Source organism: Triticum urartu, chromosome 2 (assembly GCF_003073215.2).
Source record: "Triticum urartu cultivar G1812 chromosome 2, Tu2.1, whole genome shotgun sequence".
Taxonomy (NCBI): Eukaryota; Viridiplantae; Streptophyta; class Magnoliopsida; order Poales; family Poaceae; genus Triticum; species Triticum urartu.
The window spans coordinates 235,088,589-235,098,341 of NC_053023.1; positions in this window are offsets into that span (position 1 = coordinate 235,088,589).

Below are 9,753 nucleotides of genomic sequence, written 5' to 3' on the forward strand. Positions count from 1 at the left end.
ACGATCCACAACTGTGGGCAACGGGAGTCCATATCGTCGCAGCTAGTGTGGCTCCCCATGATGGAGACTCATCCAAACTATGGCCAGCCTCGACGCGGAGCAGTCGCGTGCACCGGGAAGCGGCGCTCTGTCGGCCATCGCGCTGCTTCAAATCTGGCGCCAGTGAGAGGTCGCCTCCGCTCTGGCCGGGCATTAATGTGGCACTGACACTCCAGGGCGACGCTGACCGTTTCACGCGGGAAGCGTGCGCTGGCAAGGGAGGGGGTTGGGTCGGCTAGGGCGGTCAAACGTGGGCGTGGTGGTGGTATTGGTTTTGAACTGTTTCAAGTGTAGTATGTACTCCCTCCGTCTAGGTGTATAAGTCACTTTACGAAAACCAAATAATCTCAAAACACTTAGGTGCCGCGAATTAACTGCCATCTCATTTCTTGTTTCTTGTCATATCAACCAATAAGAGATCTGGGCGTGCATGTTTTCAATGACTCGAGACTACCAAACACGACATGCAATGGTTAGTTCATTGCATGCAATGCTATTAATTAGAAAATAAACATTAAGTTCTCTTGTTTTTTCCTACTTCTTGGTCACGGTGCACAACCAAAAATGGCTTATTCACCTGAACAGAGGGAGTACTGGTAGTTTGCAAAACTACTCAATTATTGCACTCAGTTTCCTAAGAAATTGTGGTAAAAAATGTTACTCCATAGCCCGCTTCCCTTCTCCTTCCTCTTCCACCGCCCGCGCACGTCCGCGAGAAGTGACCGGTCAACCCTTATATAGGAGTGCTAGCACAAAAAGATGCATGCATGACCAGTAAAATTTCCTTTCTCTTCTCTCTATGAAATAAATGTGGCGTGAAACTCAAAGCCCTTTAAGTCTGAGTATAATGGAAACCATCGTCCTCCTCTAGCTCCACTTTGCCTGCGTCTTCATCCTCCTGTTCCAGCTCCGTGCCGTTGTTCTCCTCCTCCGGCTCTGCGTGCTACTCCGCCTCCAACGCCTCCTCATCCGGCTCCGGCTAGTCCAGCCTCCGGAGGCAGGGCAGCTGCGATCCGGGCTTCGCACCGCCTCCTGATTAAAGCGCCGCTCCGATCGGAGTATGGAGTATGTTGTTACCTTTGGCCGGGCCATGGCTATCGGGCGACAGCGACCAGAGAAGAGGTGGCGGGAGGGGAATGAATGCAGCTACTGTTTGGGTACACCGTCGAGCTTAAATAAATGTGCACCATCACGTGTACCCGCGGGTGCACAAATTGTAACATAGGGGTCTGCTTAAGGGGGCGTCACGTAACTGGTGTGTGTGTGTGTGACATTCTCAGAGACAGAGGGCGTGTGTGCGACTCTACTCTTCGGACATGTACTCAACCTTTTGCATCGGGATATAAGTATAATGGTATTACACTTTAGCTAGTGATTTACGTGTAAAAAATGTCACTTCCTGCTCGTGATTTGCATTATGTAATTATGAGAAGTTTGCTAACTACTAAAGTAAAGTGGAATTTGTCCATGTTATACAAGTAAATTAAGGTGATTGTTTATCATACGGGTAAGGTTGCACGAAGGGTGGTAGGATCAAATGCTCTACCTAGATAACTGATGACCCCCAAGTATAGGGGATCTATCGTAGTCCTTTCGATAAGTAAGAGTGTCGAACACAACGAGGAGCAGAAGGAAATGACAAGCGGTTTTCAGTAAGGTATTCTCTGCAAGCACTAAAATTATCGGTAACAGGTAGTTTTGTGATAAGGTAATTCGTAACGGTAACAAGTAATAAAAGTAAACAAGGTGCAGCAAGGTGGCCCAATCCTTTTTGTAGCAAAGGACAAGCCTGCACAAACTCTTATATAAAGGAAAGCACTCTCGAGGACACATGGGAATTATCGTCAAGCTAGTTTTCATCATGCTCATATGATTCGCGTTCGTATTGATAATTTGATATGTGGGTGGACCGGTTCTTGGGTACTGCCCTTACTTGGAAAAGCAACCCACTTATGATTAACCCCTCTTGCAATCATTCGCTAGTACAAAAGAAGTATTACGGTAAACCTAACCATAGCATGAAACATATGGATCCAAATCAGCCCCTTACGAAGCAACGCATAAACTAGGGTTTAAGCTTCTGTCACTTTAGTAACCCATCATCTACTTATTACTTCCCAATGCCTTCCCCTAGGCCCAAACAATGGTGAAGTGGCATGTAGTCAACGTTCACATGACACCACTAGAGGAGAGACAACATGCATCTCATTAAAATATCGAACGAATACCAAATCCACATGACTACTTATAGCAAGACTTCTCCCATGTCCTCAGGAACAAACGTAGCTACTCACAAATCATATTCATGTTCATAATCATAGGGGTATTAATATGCATAAAGGATCTGAACATATGATCTTCCACCAAATAAACCAACTAGCATCAACTACAAGGAGTAATCAACACTACTAGCAACCCACAGGTACCAATCTGAGGTTTTGAGACAAAGATCGGATACAAGAGATGAACTAGCGTTTGAGAGGAGATGGTGCTGGTGAAGATGTTGATGGAGATTGACCCTCTCCTAATGAGAGGATCGATGGTGATGACGATGGTGACGATTCCCCCCCCCCCCGGAGGGATGTTTCCCTGGCAGAACAGCTCCGCCGGAGCCATAGATTGGTTCCACCAAGGTTCCACCTCGAGACGGTGGCGCTTTGTCCCGAAAGCTTCCTTCTGATTTTTTCTAGGGCAAAAGACTTCATACAGCAAAAGATGGGCACCGGAGGCCTGCCAGGGGGCCCACGAGACATGGTGGCGTGCCAACGGGGGTAGGGCGCGCCCCCACCCTTGTGGATGGTGGGTGGCCCCCTCTGGTGCTTTCTTAGCCCAATAATTTTTATATATACCAAAACTGACTTTCGTGGAGTTTCAAGACTTTTGGAGTTGTGCACAATAGGTCTCTAATATTTGCTCCTTTTCCAGCCCAGAATTCCAGCTGCCGGCATTCTCCCTCTTCGTGTTAACCTTGTAAAATAAGATAGAATTGCCATAGTTATTGTGACATAATGTGTAATAACAGCCCATAATGCAATAAATATCGATATAAAAGCATGATGCAAAATGGACGTATCAACTCCCCCAAGCTTAGACCTTGCTTGTCCTCAAGCGGAAGCCGTTATCGAAAAATATGTCCACATGTTTAGAGATAGAGGTGTCGATAAAATAAAATATGGACATGAGAGCATCATGATCATTCTTAGAACAGCAACACACACACATATATATATATATATATATTGTCATGTGATTTCTTATGCTAAAGTAACAATTTTATTCACAATGTAGAGTATGAATCGGAAACTTCATTGAAAACTAACAAACTATAATCTCAGTCATTAAAGCAATTGCTATTTATCATAACATCGAAAAGAGTCAATATAAGAGCTTTTCAGCAAGTCCACATACTCAACTATCATTTAGTCTTTCACAATTGCTAACAGTCATGCAATACTTATGGTATGAAGTTTTAATCGGACACAGAGAAAGATAGGGGCTCATAGTTTTGCCTCCCAACCTTTTACCTCAAGGGTAACGTCAACAATAATAGTTTATGATAACTTACATCCGTGTGGATATATATATCAGGATCTTTCCAACACACAGTGCTTGCAAAAGTATAAAGTGTAAAAAGGAAAGGTGAAGATCACCATGACTCTTGTATAAGATATAGGACAAAAAATAAAAGATAGGCCCTTCACAGAGGGAAGCAGAGGTTGTCATGTGTTTTATGGTTGGATGCATGAAATCTTAATGCAAAAGAACGTCACTTTATGTTGCCACTTGTGATATGGACCTTTATTATGCAGTCTATCACTTTTATTTCTTCCACATCACAAGATCGTATAAAGCTTATTTTCTCCACACTAATAGATCATACATATTTAGAGAGCAATTTTTATTGCTTGCAAGAATGACAACATACTTGAAGGATCTTACTCAATCCATAGGAAGATATGATGGACTCTCATGGCAAAACTAGGTTTAAGGATATTTCGAAGCACAAGTAGTATCTCTACTTGGTGCAGAGAATTTGGCTAGCATGAGGGGGAAAGGCAAACTCAACATGTTGGATGATCCATGTCAATATAATTTATTTCGGATGTAAGAATACATAACCCATTACGTTGTCTTCCTTGTCCAACATCAACTTTTTAGCATATCATATTTTAATGAGTGCTCACAATCATAAAAGATGTCCAAGATAGTATATTTATATGTGAAAACCTCTCTTTCCTTATTACTTCCTATTAATTGCATCGATGACCAAAACTATGTTTGTCAACTCTCAACAACTTCTATTCATCATACTCTTTATATGTGAAGTCATTGCTCTCCATAAGATCAACATGATCTCTTTATTTCTTTTTATTCTTTCTCTTTTTTTTCAAGATCATAGCAAGATAACCAAGCCCTTGACTCAAAACTAATCTTTATTATATATAGCTCACGGACTCGATTACATAGATAAGGATCAACACTAAAACTTAAATCTAGATCGTACTAAACTTTATTCTACTAGATCAAGACATAACCAAAAGGATCGAACTAAGAAAAACGGTAAACATAGAAGTGTGATGGTGATACGATACCAGGGAACTCCCCCAAGCTTGGCAGTTGCCCAGGGGAGTGCCCATAGCCGATACTCAGTCTCGTTTGGCGGTGAAGAAGAGATTGTTGATGATGTAGGCTTGTCATCCAACATCGAGCGCAGGAGGTGCTCCAACTTACGAATAATGCCCTTGAGTGCAATCATATGCTCTTGCAACAGAATATTTTCATGAGTTAGATACTTGTTCTACACCCGAACTATTTCAATCATTTTGAAAGCTTCAATTTCAGTAGGGGTAAGAAGATTGTAATGAGGTTGAAGGATGTCTTCTTCTTCTGCTGCCGGAGCTTGATCCGCCGTGGCCTTCTTGATCCCATCATCCTTGTTGATCTCCCCGGGTTCTTCTATGTTCAGCTCTATCTTCATTAGCCATCGTCGCCCTCATTGTTGATGGAGGGGGACGACATGATGGCTGGCCTTGACAACTCTGGCAGAAAACAACTTGAAACAAAAACAGAGGATAATTGTGTGGTACGGTGGTCAAAACCTTCGGGAGATTATATAATGAACTTTTACCAACCATAAGAAGTATCGTGCAAGAAAACGGAGTCCGGATGGCACACGAGGTGCCGACGAGGTAGGGGGGCGCGCCCTCCACCCTTGTGGATGCCTCATGTCCTTTCTGTATTGCTTCTTATTTTCCTATTTTATTAGATATTCCAAAATGGAGAAAAATTGCTATTAGAACTGTTTTGGAGATGGTTTACTTACCGTACCACATACCTATTCCTTTTCGTAGGCTGAAACGTTCTGGAAAGTGTCCCTTATATACTCCTCCAGGGTTACGGTGTCAATAACATTAGTTTCAACATTTATGGGATTACCTGAGATACAATGTTTGATTCTTTGACCATTCACCACCTTCGGATTTATGCCTTCGAAGTTGTTGATTTTTATGGCACCGGAACAATAGACCTCCTCGGTAACGTAAGGACCTTTCCATTTAGAGAGGAGTTTTCCTGCAAAAAATCATAAACGAGAGTTGTATAATAGAACATAATCACCTACATTAAACTCACATTTTTGTATTCTTTTATCATGCCATCTTTTAACTTTTTCTTTAAATAGTTTGGCATTCTCATAGGCCTGGGTTCTCCACTTATCAAGTGAGCTGATGTCAAATAGTCTCTTTTCACCGGCAAGTTTGAAGTCACAGTTCAGCTCTTTGATGGCCCAATATGCCTTATGTTCTAGTTTGAGAGGTAAGTGACATGCTTTTCCATAAACCATTTTATACGGAGACATACCCATAGGATTTTTATATGCAGTTCTATAGGCCCATAGTGCATCATCAAGTTTCTTGGACCAATTCTTTCTAGATCTATTAACAGTCTTTTGCAAAATTAATTTAAGCTCTCTATTCCTCAGTTCTACTTGACCACTAGACTGTGGGTGGTATGGAGATGCAATTCTATGATTAACATCATACTTAGTAAGCATTTTACGAAATGCACCATGAATAAAATGTGAACCACCATCAGTCATTAAATATCTAGGGACTCCAAACCTCGAAAAAATAACTTCTTTAAGCATCTTAATAGAGGTGTTATGATCAGCACTACTAGTTGGAATAGCTTCTACCCACTTAGTAACGTAATCAACAGCAACTAAAATATGTGTATACCCATTAGAGGAAGGAAATGGTCCCATATAATCAAAGCCCCAAACATCAAATGGTTCAATAACAAGTGAATAATTCATAGGCATTTCTTAACATCTACTAATATTACCAATTCTTTGACATTCATCACAAGACAAGAGAAACTTACGGGCATCCTTGAAGAGAGTAGGCCAATAAAAACCGGATTGCGATACCTTATGTGCAGTTCTATCTCCAACGTGGTGTCCTCCATAAGACTCAGAGTGACACTTGCCTAGGATCTGTTCTTGTTCATGCTCAGGTACACAACGTCTAATAACACCATCTACTCCTTCTTTATAAAGGTGCGGGTCATCCCAGAAGTAATGTCTTAAATCATAGAAAACTTTTTATTTTGATGATATGTGAAACCAGGTGGTATAAATTTAGCAACAATGTAATTAGCATAATCAGCATACCATGGAGCCGTACGAGAAGCATTTATGACAGCTAATTGTTCATCTAGAAAGCTATCATCTATAAGTAGTGGGTCATCAAGACATGCCCCAACCTAGACAAGTTGTCTCTAACGGGGTTCTCAGCTCCCTCTCTATCAATAATATGCAAATCAAATTCTTGTAGCAAGAGAACCCATCTAATAAGTCTAGGTTTAGCATCTTTTCTTTTCCATAAGATATTTAATAGCAGCATGATCAATGTGAACAGTAACTTTAGAATCAACAATATAATGTCTGAACTTATCACAAGCAAATACAACTGCTAAAAATTCTTTTTCAGTAGTAGCATAATTTCTCTGGGCACTACCTAGAGTTTTACTAGCATATTGGATAACATTTAATTTCTTATCAACTCTTTGTCCTAGAACAACACCTACAGCATAATTGCTAGCATCACACATAATTTCAAAGGGTAAATTCCAATCAGGAGGCTGAACAATAGGTGTAGAAATCAAGGCTTTCTTAAGTATTTCAAATGCTTCTACACAATCATCATCAAAGACAAAAGGAACATCTTTTGCAAAAGATTAGTTAGAGGCCTAGAAATTTTCGAGAAGTCTTTAATGTACCACCTATAAAAACCGGCATGACCAAGGAAAATCCGTATACCTTTAATGTCCTTAGGACACGTCATCTTTTCAATAGCATCAACTTTAGCTTTATCAACTTCAATACCTCTTTCAAAAACTTTATGCCCCAAGACAATACCTTCATTAACCATAAAGTGGCACTTCTCCCAGTTCAAGACAAGATTAGCTTCTTAACATCTCTGCAAAACTCGATCAAGATTACTTAAGCAATCATCAAAAGAAGTTCCATATACGGAAAAATCATGCATGGAAACCTCAACAATATTTTCTCAAAAGTCAGAGAATATAGCAGTCATACATCTTTGAAAGGTAGCAGGTGCATTACATAAACCAAAAGGCATACGTCTATAAGCAAAGGTACCGAAATGGCAGGTAAAAGTGGTCTTTTCCTGATCCTCTTTTGACACAGGTATTTGAGAGAAACCAGAATAACCATCTAGAAAGCAAAAATGTGTATGTTTGGATAATCTTTCTAGCATTTGATCAATAAAAGGTAAAGGGTAATGGTCCTTTCTAGTAGCTTTATTTAATTTGCGGAAATCACTTACCATTCTATAACCTGTAACAATTCTTTGTGGGATAAATTCATCTTTATCATTAGGAACAACAGTAATACCTCCCTTCTTAGGGACACAATGGACATGTCTTACCCATTGACTATCAGCAACAAGATAAATTATACCTGCCTCCAGAAGCTTTAGTATTTCATTTCTTACCACTTCTTTCATCTTAGGATTTAACCGTCGTTGGTGATCAACAACCGGTTTAGCGTCTTTCTCCAATTTTATTTTGTGCTTTTATTTTGTGCTGGTATAGAGTGGGACTAATGCCCTTAAGATCATCAAGAGTATATCCAATAGCAGCACGGTGCTTCTTCAGAGTTTTCAATAATTTCTCTTCTTCCTGCTCTAGAAGGTTAGCACTAATAATAACAGGATAATTTCATCAAGATAAGCATATTTAAGAGTATCAGGTAATGGTTTTAGCTCAAACACGGGATCACCCTTGGGTGGAGGAGGATCCCCTAGAATTTCAACAGGAAAATTGTGTTTCAAAATAGGTCCCTCTTTAAAGAATACTTCATCTATTTCCCTTCTTTCATTCATAAACATATCATTTTCATGGTCTAGCAAATATTGTTCTAAAGGATCGTTAGGAGGCACGACAATAGAAGCAAGACCAATAATTTCATCTTTACTAGGCAATTCTTTATCACGGGGTTGTCTACAAAATTTAGCAAATTAAAATCATGAGACATATCCCCTAAACCAACAGAAACAATATCCTTTTTGCAGTCTATCTTAGGATTAACAATATTCAAGAAGGGTCTACCAAATATAATGGGGCAAAAGTCATCTTGTGCGGAAGGAAGAACAAGAAAATCAGTAGGATATTTAGCCTTCCCACACAAGACTTCAACATCTCTAACAATCCCAACTGGTGAAATAGTATCTCTATTGGCAAGCTTATTAATAGTAACATCAATATCTTCTATCTCAGCAGGTGAAATATCATGCATAATTTCTTTTTTATAAAGAATGTGGTATTGCACTTGCACTAGCATCCATATCACATAAGCCATGATAATAGTGATCTCCTATTTTAACAGAAAAAATAGGCATGCCTACAATAGGTCTATGTTTATTTTTTGCATCGGGTCTAGCAATTCTAGCAGCTTCATCACAAACGTAAATAACATGCCCATCATTATTATCGAACAAGAGATCCTTCACCATAGCAATATTAGATTCAACTTTAATTTCCCAGAGGGTGTAGGTGTTCTAGTATTACTCTTACGAACCACAGTTGAAGCTTTAGCATGATCCTTTATTGTAGCAAGGAAAGGTGGTTTCTCAATATAAGCGGTAGGAACAATAGGATCAACATTATAAGTGATAGTCTTTTATTCAACTTTAATAGGTTCAACTACTTTTACTTCAATGAAAGGATGATACTTAAGCCACTTCTCCTTAGGGAGATCAACATGAGTAGCAAATGATTCACAGAAAGAAGCTACTATCTCAGAATCAAGTCCATATTTAGTGCTAAATTCACGAAAAGCATCGGTATCCATAAAAGATTTAACATAATCGAACTTAGGTGTTATACCTGACTCCTTACCTTCGTCGAGTTCCCAATCTTCAGAGTTGCGTTTAAATACTTCCAATAAATCCCATCTGAATTCAATAATCTTCATCATAAAAGAACTAGTACAAGAAGTATCGAGCATGGAGCGAATATTGAGAGAAAGTCGAGCATAAAACTTTTGAGTAATAATTTCTCTTGAGAGCTCATGATTTGGGCATGAATATAACATTGACTTAAGCCTCCCCCAAGCTTGAGCGATGCTTTCTCCTTCGCGAGGCCAAAAATTATATATATAATTACGATCACGATGAACCGGATGCATAGGAT